The sequence below is a fragment of the Lepidochelys kempii genome, chromosome 11, assembly GCF_965140265.1.
Source record: "Lepidochelys kempii isolate rLepKem1 chromosome 11, rLepKem1.hap2, whole genome shotgun sequence".
NCBI lineage: Eukaryota > Metazoa > Chordata > Testudines > Cheloniidae > Lepidochelys > Lepidochelys kempii.
The window spans coordinates 33,542,699-33,556,237 of NC_133266.1; the positions used below are offsets into that span (position 1 = coordinate 33,542,699).

At 41.2% G+C, this 13,539-nt stretch overlaps 1 protein-coding gene and 1 long non-coding RNA gene across 8 annotated transcripts in view; one reads left to right on the forward strand and one right to left on the reverse strand.

Annotated features, from left to right (window-relative positions):
* LOC140895577 (uncharacterized) overlaps positions 1-5,420 on the reverse strand; it is a 54,535-nt gene extending 49,115 nt beyond the window's left edge. For all 5 annotated transcript variants that reach the window (XR_012154271.1, XR_012154272.1, XR_012154270.1 and 2 more), the window contains exon 1: positions 5,081-5,420. This is a non-coding gene — a long non-coding RNA (uncharacterized lncRNA). The remainder of the gene's footprint in view (positions 1-5,080) is intronic.
* The window catches only part of TANK (TRAF family member associated NFKB activator), a 35,964-nt gene continuing 27,337 nt past the window's right edge, over positions 4,913-13,539 (forward strand). For all 3 annotated transcript variants that reach the window (XM_073305614.1, XM_073305617.1, XM_073305618.1), the window contains exon 1: positions 4,913-5,065. The gene's annotated coding sequence lies outside the window, so the exon portion shown is untranslated. The remainder of the gene's footprint in view (positions 5,066-13,539) is intronic.

Genomic DNA, 13,539 nt, shown 5'->3' on the forward strand with positions numbered 1-13,539 from the left:
GAGGTTATCATATGTAGGGAAATTCCTGGAAGTCTGCATCAGTGTGACATCACTAAGAGTACCCTGCAACAGAAGGGTGTGCTGCTGCTCCTCGAGGTGGGAAGAAGGGGAATTTTTCCCAGACAGATGCTCTCCTCCATATTCTAATAGCAAAACTCAGTTTGTAAATTTCACTATACATTTTTTTGGTGGGGGAAAAGAATTTTCACTAGAGATAAAATTCACCCAAGCCCAAGGTCTGTAGCACTTAAGTCCCTTTAAAGCAGTGGTTCCCTAACTTTAACAACCCGTGAACCCCTTTCATTAAAATGTCAAGTCTCGCAAACCCCCTCCTAAAAATGAATATTTCTGGGGATTTTCTCCTTTACCTGAGTATAAATTATAAAAGCAGTGATTTTGGAAATATAAAATTTGTTTTAATAACATGCTTATTACACACTATTTATTATTAATTATTATTTATCATTACCGTATTTTTATTACATTATGAAAACGGTAACACTCTTCCAAGATCTCACTTTTGTAGCTTGTATCACTTTGAATAAGCCTGTTATAAGACAAGGCTCCTATGTTTCATCAAAGAGTATCAGATGTGAAACAGCATGAAGGTATTTAAGAAGCCAACTCAAAGAGTTCCTCCTACACAAGCATTCAGGTCTTGAGCAGTCCAGGCAAACAACACACGTTACAACAAAGCTTAAACTTGTTCTTCATAATAATTTTAAAAACAATACTAGCTGCCTGTTTAATTTTAAAAACAGCGAAAAATATCCACCTCCCTCTCCATTTCTTGTAAGGAGTCTTGAAGTTTAAATCTCTTCACGGTGATAGATATGCTTGCTTTGATCTGCTTAGCCCTTGGAAGTCCAGGGGCTCCGGGCTGCTGGCCCCGTGATGCCCGGGGTCCCTAAGGACAGCTCTGTCCACCATTAGGGAATATTTTCCCGAGAACCCCCTGTAACATTTCACAAACCCCCAGAGGTTCACAACCCCAGTTTGGGAACTACTGCTTTAGAGCTTAAATGAGACTTAAGTGGTGCCTAGGTTTTGCTCAGGCTCTCTGCGGAGTGATGAATTACACCCTGTACTTACGTACCATATACATCTAATCTCTATATATTTTATCAAGGTATATACAAAGTTGTCGCTTTTTACTATCAGCATTGTCAGTGACACAGACTTCATGTGAATTTTGGGACCAAGGTTTAGCAACATATTAGATTTTTTCCCCCCATCAAGACAAAAAAAACTAGTTGCAAATGGAATAGTTACATTAGCTCTGAAGAAGCAGCCATTTAAATTAATAGGGCCTGATTCTGCAACCCTTACTCACACAGAGTAGCATTTACTCATGTGAGTGGTACCATGAAAATAATTGGAACTACGCAGAGTAAGGACTGCAGGATCAGGCCCATAGCTGGTTTACAGATTGTCTTCTGCTAAAAGGCTCTGTTGCGGGCAATATCTCATAATGATTGGTTGTTTGCAGCTGCATATAAGGAAGTTCTTAAGTGGGGGATTTCTCAGTGGAAGTTCCCAGCTATCGTCAGTCATAATCAATATAGGAGACTGACTGAGCTGCATTTCAAAATCCTGTTGATAAAGCTTCCAGACTACATAAAAATTGCCTATCTTGTTATTGAAGAAAGTGACCGGAGAAAAATATTCTTAAAGAGATTACTTACAAGGTAATCAAAAACTTTAGCTGCTATAGCTTATAGGCAAAAGACTGCCTGCAGTCAAACTGAAATAATTAAACAATGTCAGATTATGATTTTCTCCTATCTTTATTGTCTTACTGTATTGCTATCGTAAGGTTGCAAGGGGAGATGTAAATACTGTAATTGTACTCATATTTGCCTTATTATTATGGATTACACCAAGGTTGTTTTTTTTTAAACTGCATTTAAAGATAACTGTTGTTTAGCTAGTCTCTGGAACTCAAGCCTTCTGTGCATTTGTGTCTGCTATGAAAATATTCCATGCAAAACCAAAACCAAATTTATGTTACATATAGCTAAAGTTTACAGATTACTACTTTCTCAGAAAAAAAGTTAGTCTCCTCTATCTTATAACAGTTCTACAGATTCATTTAAATTGCTCCACAACTCTTTCTCTTTCTCCAACCCAGAGGTGATACTTTCCATCTGCACCAACGTACTGTAGATCCTCTCTTTAATTCTGACATGTTAATTCTGTGACCAAACTTTAGATTTGGTCTCCTCTCTTAGTCTGATAATTACCCTTCTGTGAATATCCAGAGTAACGCCAACTTCTCAATTCATACAATGCCAAAAGCTGTGTCTGCGCCTCACAATGTACTATGCTTTCCCTATAAAAGTTAATAGTCCTGGGGAAAAACATTAAACATCTGACGTGGGCCACCTAGTGTTTGAAAATGTGGATACATAAAGAAGCTTGGAGAAACATTTTAACCTTTCAGCTTCTGAAAGTTGATTTGTAGAGGCCAATTCATATATGAGCAATAAAACCTCATGAAGGATCATCCTTAAACTAAGTTAAATTTAATCCTCCTGAAGCTATATTGCATTGCAAACATATGTGTAGTAAGTTCTACCCCACAATTTATTGCTACTTGATTTACAATGGCAGTAGCCTGACTGATGTTATCTACAATAATATATTTTGTATGTTGACCCCAGAGTGAAGTATTTGTATCTTTTGTTAAACTGTCCTTTATGGCAGGGGTGTCAAACACCCAGCCTGAGGCCAGCTGCAGCCCACTTGAAGTAGTTATGTGGTCTGTCTGACCTATTCAGTTTGTGCAGAATGTGAGCCACAAAGAACAACTTCCAAACATAGACCAAGTATAACAAATAAGACTGCAGGCAGCCTGGAACAACACTTCAGAAATGTGAACTCCTCCACCCACAGCATGTACCACCTTATATATCAAATCATACTTGGGGAAAGAGAAAAATGATGCTAAATATGGATCAAGGAGGAAAGACTAGCTTTCCTTGTGGCGTATCACAAAATATTACTGACAAGGTGCTAAATAGAAGAATAATGTACATGTATTTGGTGTCCCTCGCCTCTGTTTGCTAGAAGCTGGGAATGGGCAACAGGGGATGGATGATTACCTGTTCTGTTCATTCCCTGTGGGGCACCTGGCATTGCCCACTGTCAGAAGATAGGATACTGTGCTAGATGGACCTTTGGTCTGACCCAGTATGGCCGTTCTTATGAATTGAAAAAAATTCTAAATGGTTGTCACTTTTTGCTCTGGCAGCTTTAATAAATTAACATGAAACTTGTACTGAGTGTATTAGAGTTTGAGCAGAGAACTTCTGTTTCTTGTAAAACCAACAGCACATACCCTGAGGAAGCTGTTCATCTGGTATACATTGTCATAGTTCCATTGACATCTATAGCGCTATGACAATTTACACCAGCTGAATACATACTGGATTATCTTCACTGTTGTCAGATAACATTATTTGATTTATGACACACTTAGCCTGTTTTTAATGTGGCTTAAATTGTACTAAATTTAGCACAGCTTGAATTGAATACAGCAGCTCCAGAGTTCTGTTATGTCAGCTACTTATTGGGGTCATTTTCATGAGCAGACAAATTGGAGCTGAAGAACAGAATGCTGAAGTACAGACATAGGTGGCAGGACTGAATCGGTACAAAAAAAATCTTGTTTTTTTACTTTTACAAACAAAAAACCATAAAAAGCTTGATATACCCCCCCCACCCCCAAATTAAATTACTTGAGAATTTGAGCCTTCTATGTCTGGTGATGGTTAAAGCTCCGATGGAGGAAATTGAGGGCCTACTTCCCCCTTTCTTGTAGATGTCCAGGGGTCTGTAACGGGAGAGAACCTTTAGCAAGCTTTAGGCGGCTTGTGAGGGCCTCACCTGAGGAGGGCTCAAAGACTAATTAGGTTCCTTGTAGCTGTCTTCATAGCCATAGTAGAACTAAATGGGCCAAAACAGAGTTGTCAGCCTCTTATCAGTAAAAACTGTTTTATCATGGACCAACTAACCTTGTGGGAGACTGAGGGTAGGCCTCCATGAGCCTCCCAAGGCTCAGAGGGGCAGGGGATGGTGTGGGTCAGAGTGGCCCTTGATTCACTTCCTAAGGTCACTGGGTAGCTTCCCAAGAGGAATACGTAGGGGACCCAATGACTTTCCTGAGGCTTACCGGGGTGGGGGGGGGAAGGGTATCCTCCCCTCCTGCTGACATCAGGAAGGCCAGAGGAAGGAGATTGGGGGATGACCCAGATCTTCTCCCAGGTCTAGTCTCCTTCCCTCCCCCGAGGTCCTAAAAGAGATCTACAGGAGCTGGAGAGAGCAGTATATGGGACAGAGGCAATTCAAGGTTATAATGAGAACTTAGTTGCAACCTTGGCTCTGGAGTGATTACTGTTCATCCATAATTAACATGTGCATGAAATGAATGATTGGCTTATTTTCTAATGTTATTTTCAAAAAGCGACAGTGCAGTGCAACTTAGAGAAACAGAATTATTTGCCTAAATTAATTGTGTGGAAAAGTTTTTAGTGTCATCCTGAACCAATACACAGGATCAAAAGATGCTTTCAAATCCTTGGATGAAAGGTGCTCTCTGGAACCGTAATGTATTATAATCTCCATTGGGCATGAAAGTGCAGCCACTTTGGTAGGGAGTAGGGGGTAACAAACAGGCAGAAAATTGGCACATAATACTACACAAAAGTGAATGGAGGAGAGATGGCCAAAGGCACTGAAACAGTCTTTCTCCTGTTCTTAAGGAAAGTGCTACTGGGGATCTTGTAACGTCCACGTTGCAGTACAAAGTGTGCGTTTGCTACAGTTACTAACATTTAAAGTTATGTCTGGTTTAACCACCCAGCAGCTGGTAACCCCTGACCTGGGGGGAAAGGGCAGAGCTGTGATGCTCGCCCGTACGCTGTCACATGGGCTGGGGCCGGTGGGGGACACCACAGGAAGTAAATGCTGGTTCCTGGGTTAAAGAGTGAGGCTGGCGAAGAGCAGTCTGCTCCTGCACAGCTCCAGGGAGAGGTGCCGCCGCCGCCTGAGCCCCGAGGAGTTCGTAAGTTTAACTCACTTTTCAGCCGTTGTCTTTGCCCTGCTGGGCAGAGCGGCCGGGGCCTGAGCGGCCTGAGCGGCCTTCGCGTCGCAGCTGCGGCTCGGCTCTGAGCGGGCCAGCCGCACGCCCCCGAAGCCGCTCGCTCCTCTTCGTTTCATTCTCGCATTTACAGCCGGCTTGCGTCTCCTTCAGCCCTTCGCCCGCTCGCTCGCCCGCCCTCCCCCGGTTTGGGGGCAACTCGTGCCCCTCTCCCCCTCTGCTCTGAAGCTCGCACGCAGGTAACCAGGGCAGCCTGCCGGGGGGGAGCTCTGCAGTCGCCCTGCAGATCCTGACAGAAAGACGGAAGTGAAGCGCCTGCCTGGGGAGGAGGAAAGGGGGGATGGGGACTCGAGGTGCTCGTGAGTTCCGCCAGGGCCCTGTTTTGGGTTTGCCGGGGCAGGGAGACGTGCGGGCTGCTTGGCTTGTGTGGGGCAGGCGCGGGCGAGGGAGGAGTTGTTCTGTAGGGGCTGACAGGCGGGGGCTGTGTTCAGAAGCGGCTGCAGAGGTCCCAGGGCGGGGAGGGTTTGTTCACTGCTCTGTGAGCCAGTCATGGGACAAAACGATCCCCTCCTCCCCCCGCTCCGGTAGCTTCCACAGGTGGCTTATTCTGCAGGGGCTGAGCACAGGTGGCTGGGACAGGGGGAATGAATGGGAGATTTTTCAGATCATGAGGGGAAAATTCTGTTGCAAGAAATATGGGGGGAGGGAATTTCATCACACGACTCTTTTTCTGGACCTGAACTGGGGGCCTGCCTTGTGATGTCTTTGCTCAATTAATTTTTTTAAAGGAACCTACCATAACATTAATCAACAGTAACAATAATCTGTATTTATAAGACCTAAGAACAGAGGTCCTCAGCATTGTTCACAGCAAGGCAAAGTCAGGGCACTAGAGGCTTTGGGTATGATTCCGCTCTCACTAGCAGTGGTGTAAAATCAGGCATTTTGGAGAAAAGAGCCCATCTACAGTGACAACCCCTCAACTTTTTTTGAATGATGACTTCAGCTGCTTCACCAGTTCTCAGTGGTGGTCTGGTTGTGGCAAAGTAATTTTAAAAAAATATTCCCATGGAAGAAAACTACATAGAAAAGTAGATGAAATGTAGAGAAGTGTTTGTTGCTGGAACGGCACCAATATTCTGATGTGAACTTTTTAGCATTAAGGGGGTGTGTATACACTCAATTTGATAAATTTGTTTTTAAACATTTTAAGAAGGCTTTTGAGAAGTTGCTGGCAAGGACACTCATGGTGTACATCTTCATTATCAGTATGCTAGAATATGAAGTAATACATATATAAATAGTAACAAATTAAGTTGTTGTTTCTACTTCTTTATAATATGCTGAATGGCTGTCAGTGTAGTGGTACTATGAATGGAACAGCATAGCACAGCATTAAGGAACACGCTGCTTTCAACAACCGAAATCAGTTGGAGTCTTATGTGTGCAGATGGCCATAGGCTCTTGTATCTTTTGTTTCCTCTCTCATAATGTCTGGTGTTGTGCCTGTCACCGTGGTATCTGAGCACTTTCCAGTGTTTTGTTAAAACTATAACTTACTAGTCCTGGTACATGTAGCCATTTCTTATTGTAATATATTTTGCATGATATTGTACCATCCTGTAGCAGAGCAGTGTCATCAGACCTACACAATCATGTTTATGTAATTAAACAGGAAATACTTACCGAGGCCCAACTGGGACTCCATGTAGGTGCAGCAGTTCACTGGCGAAGATTGGGCCTTATGGATGTCACATAGACCTTAACTCCCCCCTCTTCAGCATATGCATTTCAATAAATATTTAATTACATGATCACAGAGTTTGTACAGGGATGTAAAAGTGCTACTTAACACTGTTAGATGATACTGTTTGGCAAATGCAATACAACAGATGCATATGGTGTATGTAGCATTTTGTATTGCTCCCTCTGTGCTGTGATTATATTATAATTAAGGGAGGGGGCATAAACTCAAAGTTTGGAGGATCAGACAAGTATCCAGAACTGTGCATGCTTGCTCTAAATCTTTGAGGGCCCTGTTTATGACTTGTCCTCCTTGTGTCATCTCCTCTGACACCTCCCATTAACACTATTTGGGGGGAAGATTGATAGTAAAAGTGGTCAGTTTCAACAAATTGGCATTTTTCAACAAAAAAATTGTCAAATTCCAGACCAATCTCCTGACTCAAGCTTTTTGAAATGCATCAATGTTGTCAAAATGTCTTGTTTTGACACTTTCAGAATTAAAGTTTCCAGTTTTCCAGTTCAAAACAGCTCTTTATTTAAGAAATAAATTTAAGTCTGTTAGACTGAAAGGCTTTTTTTAAGGAAAATGAGAGTGATGTTTTGTTAAGATTCAGGATGAGAAATCTTCTCTCAAAAATATGGATTGGACACAAACTGTTTCCTGCCTAGCTCTACTTGATAGCCTTTCCCTTCATGCTTTGAGACCAGAATGAGTCTTCAAGGGAGATTTCTCAGTCCTCCCCCAGTAGCAGGTATCAGTGTTTGTAGAGTGATGCCTCAAAAGGCCAAGATTTCTGAGGTGATTTTTTTTCTAGGGTTCATTAAGTGCTGTCTAGTCTTCTGACTTGAGTGATTAGTTAAATATTAAACAGTACATAAGGAGACTAATCTCAGCTGGTGTAAATCACTGTAGTTGTCTTGACTTCAATGGTGTTACATTGGTTTACACCGGTGGCTGACCTGGCCCCCTACCTTCAATACTTTGTCCTGAATGGTAAGTCTCAATACTTAACATCTCTAGTCATTGTGTTACTGCCTCAGAGAATTAGATGAACTATGCTGCGCAAGAGACTAGGCTAAAGGTATTTTGGAAACAATCAATCTAAAGGATCTTCATTTTTGTACAGAATGTGAGTCATCTAAAGCTAAAAACCATATCTTCCTGTACTTAGATTTCTTCTGTTCACAATTCTTTCAAACTCCATTAAAACCAGTTGTCTATTATTATTATTTTTTAGTACAAGACATAACTCACAACAGTTTGCCTAACAACCTGTTGGGTGACTTGAGGGAAGTTACAAAAAGGTATAAAAACAGTTTCATTGTCCTGTGCCAGCCTTTCAGGAACATAAGAGCACACTTTCAGTAATTCTGATTTTTAACAATGCTTTTCCTTTTTGACTTCCTGTAAGTGATGCAGCTAATTGCCTGCCCATCTATAGACTACAGTGAAAACTATTCCATTTAGAGGAAGACTGCTAATCTTTGGGAAGGGGAAGAAATAGTGTACATTACACAAGATGCCTTGGGGCAGTATGCATTGCCCTTATGTTGCATTGGTGGAGGACAATGATGCCCATCATAGCCCACAATCACTGCTAGCTACTTGTATTATTATAATCTTACATCCACATGATGCCTTTTATTCCTAAATATCCGCAAGTACTTCAGAACCTAGTATATAGAAATAGCTTCACCGGCTACAAAAGTGCAGTCACTTCTGGGTTGAAATTCATCCAGTTCAACAGCACTCAGAAGTACTCCACAACAGTGAGAGAAGTGTTACATTATTCAACTTCATGTACAGTGGGAAGTTTATGTAGGCAGAATGTAATTGTACACACACACAGAGCACGGTCACTGCTGTTGTCACCCTTCATTCTTGAGAAAGATACTTGTGAGATTTAATGATCAGATACTGTTTTTCTTCCAATACCTTTTACAGACACAATAATCTAATCTATATTTTATATCTAGAGAACAAGAGTGAGGTCCCAGCAAGGGAGCACCCAGTGAGTCTCTCCTCTTTGGTATGCATCTGATCACAAAATAGATACAGCCTCTACAGCAGAGAAGAGATCTTCTCTCCATTTAAAAGAACAGTTCAAATAAAACCAATTAGAACAGATACAAGATACATAACCAACAGTTAAGGTTTCTGGTTCACACTTCAGCTGAAAGATGACCCTTGAAGCAGTTTGAGGGCTTATCTACACACACACATTGTACTGCTTTCACTGTACCAGTTATACACCCCCCCCCCCAATATGGACACAACTATATCGGTGTAAAAGTATTTTATTCCCCATATGGGAAGGGGAAAGAGCTATACTAGTATAAGGAACCTTTATACTTGTATACCTATGTCAACAGGAGGGATTGCACTGAGAACTATTTCAGTAAACGATCACACCCCTGAATTAAGAAATTAGATCAATACAAAAATTGTGTAACATCTGACTACTATGCTGGGGGAATGGTTAATTTACTGACTCAGAGGCAGTAGTGCCACCTTCTGAATTACCAACACCATTTCCTGCAGCACCTGGGTTTTTCCTATCTTCTATGTAAGTACTGACCTACCTTGACCTTATTTAGCTATGGTAGCTGAAGCAACCACAACCGTAGGTGATATTGTAACTTGAAGAGAGAGCTACCATAAATGCTATGTAATGTGTATTTCCTTTCTCTGATACAAAACACAATGTGTGTGTTTGTACCTGTTAGCATATTTGTAATGAAATGTTATTTATATTCAGTGTTGGAGTGACTCTCAGAGCTGATAGGACACAAATATAACAGTCTTAAAAATACTGAGCCAAGTTCTTTGGCTGGTGTAAAACACTGTGGTTCTTTAACTTAATGGAGCTATGCCAGTTTACACCAGCTGAGGACTTAGCCAATATGGCCAGAATTTTCAGAAGGGCTCAACACCCACAATTGTGACAGTCTTAAAGCATTCAAAACCCAGCACCTCTTATTAAGAACAAGGAGAGCAGCTGATTGCTTTTGAAAGTTTGCCTACTTTATTTAGTTGTCTAACTGGGAGCGGAGATTTTTTTTTTGTGTGCGCTGAGCCCTGTTGGAAAATTTGGTCCCACATCTACTTGTACTTAATTCCTTTCCTGATAAGACTACTAGCATTCCCCCATAAAGGACTGCAGCACTAATTAAACTGTCCACTTTGTTGCTGGTTGCTCACCAAGGAATAATCACAGAATTGTGATTCTACTTACCACAGTCCCATGCATCCATGCATGTTCTATCCTCCCTTTTCAGGTCTTTTATATATTCTTGTGTATATAAACACAGGAATATAGATGGCCAAAGCATATGTCACCTTTTCAGCCTGCTAACTTGTACAGTTCTAAACTAGTATCCCATTCAATTTATATAAATGTACTGTTTTCTTTCCATGGTAGCATAGCTTAGATGGTCATATGTTACTAAAAATTCCCATACTGATGTCTTCCTCTTGTCATCTTACTAGTTTCACATCTGTAAAGCCAGACTGTTTTCTATTCTTCTATTAGGAAGATAAGGAACTTTATGATTTTTCCCTAATAAAAGCCTTATATAAAGCATAAATTGTTTGTTTGAAACATTTCTAGTATGAAAGATTACCTTGGGTATTCTGCCTTATCTCCCCCTGAGTCTCCTTGCTTTGAAGCTTACCAGGAGCAGAATTGCTTTGATGTAGCAGGGATTGTGTTCTACAATAATACTTCCGCTTCTGTGTTACTGAACTGAAGTTTCATTTAAAGTTTGCCTAAGCTCACTCTTTAACATCTAAAAAGAATGTTAGAAAAGTGCTACAGTAGCAGAAATGCTGTTAAGTCATGGTCATGCTGAATGTGGGTGTTCTGATTATAAACTGTATTTAGATAGAAACAATAAACAGTGACTCAGGTGCATCTTCTGATTTCCAATTCATTTGAAATTAAGTTTTAATTTTCAATTTTTAATTAGCAATAGCTGTCATTCCAGCCACCTCATTAACATGAATTTAGTGGAAGACAACTGGCCTAACCCTCAAAACCATAGGATCTGATTTTCTTCCCCAAGCCAGGGCATCGGTGTAGAGGCCTGCTGCACTGCTCAAATGGAGTCTCGCAGCAAAGACCCACCACTGTCTCTAAAACAACCACCCCCTTATTGAGGTTCTACTGCATGGAGGGCATGCCACAAAAGAACCCCCCCCCCCCCCAAAAAACACTAACCACTTCAAAGTGCAGTTTTTGGTGGATTTCCCACCAAAGGTTCAGTGGTGGGAAGATGCACATCCCTGTTCCCCTTTTCCTGGCTCACCCTCTCTAGGACTACATCCAGATTCCTCCACAAGCTTCAGGAACATAAGTTTTCCTTTAATAAAAATAATAATTATTAATAAATGTCAAAGCAAAAGATTTATGGCATTATGTTTCATTCTGTCTGAAATAGAAATCTGCCCTAGTTGTGTCCTGGAAACTGTTGTGTTTGGGGGAGGAGGGGTCACTGATTTTCAGCTCTAAGAATTGGTATTGGAGCTGTTCATTACATACAATAGACATCCTGTAACAGAATTGGCTGCCTCCAGAGAACCCCCTTGTGGCCAGAGGTCACTCTGTAGTACCCTGCCTCTGTTTCTCCCCTCTTCAGGGTCCATTACACAGAAGAAGTGTATGTTCAAAATACTCCTCCTGGGGGTCTGGGTTTATTCACAGAAGATTAACTCAAACTCTACCAAACACATTTCTGTTACCCCTCCCAGGCCTTTCCTGCTTTGGCAGGCCACTATGAAGCCCTACCTGGCTGGAGTCTTAGTCCCAATCTTCTGTTTGCACCCGCTCACTCCTAGCAGTCTCTCATTCCTGAACAAACTACATCTTATCATTGCAGCTGCCAGTTACTGTTTGTAGGGGAAATCACTTGATTCCTCTCAGGTGTGCCTCTTTAAAGTAATCAGAGTTGTCTAACCCCTGACCCTCCAGCCCCTACAGTTACACATCCCAATATATGGAGAAAGGTCTGTTGTGACAATTGGTCTATAACTTTTGCCTGCTTTTTTTGAATTTACCATGGAAAGTAGATTGTTATTTTCAATAAAGAATGTTGATTAAAAATAGGTGCAAGAAAACCAACAGAAACTAGATTAGTGCAAACAACAAAGCTTAATAATATGTCAGACTGTTAAACATGTCAGATTTTGTAAACAAGGAAATACAAGTCTGGAAATTAATAAGCCAAAACTGCTGTGTCATATTAGACCTAAGTGGTTGACATATAATGAGGAGATGGGCTATTCCACCCATCACACCCTTATTAAGCCCTTAAATAAAATGGGGCAGGAAACAAATAGAGGCTACTGGAACAAGTTTCCCCATCGTGGCAGCTGCTGCTCCCTTCTGTTCTCCCCACCCCCATCACCTGGGACCCCAGACCGTCTTGATCTTAATCCTGAGGGATGTCATGACCAGCTCAGGCCTGCGCGAGGGCTCCAGATGATATTGCCACGTCTACCAGCTCCAACTGAATCCCAAACACCACCTAAAATGAAACGGGATTGGATTTTAGCAGCAACAGCTCCAGCTTATGCCAACTAACTTCTCTTTTACCCAAAGAGACAATTATTACAATCTTTAATACCTTCTAAAAGACTGTCAACCAGAGACTCTTTTCTTCTAAGGCTCTCCAGCTAAAGGGAACAAGAATGTTGTTAAAATAAAAGCCTTACTTAATATTTTACACTTCAAATGCTTTAACTGTTTTTACTACTTTTCTGTATCTTTAATAAATGGTTTAGAAAATGTCAATGGCGTATTTGTCATGGCATTCAGCAGACTGAAATCTCTGTACACCAAAAACCCCGGACCTTGTTTAACACCTTTGAATGTTAACACCTCTGACCCACTTATTCCATCTAAATTAATACAGCAGGTCCGAGGTTTTTTTGCTAGATTTCACTGCTTGGTATTGTTAACCTGTTGATAAAAGGTGTTCTGAAATTCATTGTAGTGTTAGATATGACAGGAAAGGGATGTGTCCATGTGCTATTGTTTACGTGGTGGTTTTTATTTATTTATTTTTCTGTTCCATAATGGAAAACTCTCTGGTGGTTGGACAGTTGAATAATCATTAAAATCCTCAACGCTTTTGTGTGTTGTTGAAATCAGAAAGTTGATGATATACAATCACTCAGTCTTGCAAACACTTAAACATGAATAACACAGTGGCACTACGCATGTGCATATATAGCTTGAACCAAAGCCAAACTGACTTCATTAAGCCTTGATTCAGGCCCACACTTACACCCTAAATGTTTGCATGGGCAGGACCATACATAGTTCATAACACTGGGTGATTTTGATAATTTGTCCCATGTACTTGATTGATGCAAAGTTGTTACGTGACATGATAAAATTACAAATTTACCTTTTGTATGCAGTGTTAGTCCCAGGATATTAGAGAGAGAAGGTGAGTGGAGTAATAACTTTTATTGCACCAACTTCTGTGGATGAGAGAGACAAGATTTCAAGCTACACAGAGCTCAACAGGGAAGAAGAACGGTACTGTGAATGTCTCAGTTTAATAATACAAGGTGGAACAGATTGATTAGTATAAGTAGTTTGGCCACTCTCCACCTTGAATATGTGCTGTTAACACCTGTGCAGTGATGGGACAAAAAGGGGAAGGAGAGGTTAGTTGGTTACAGA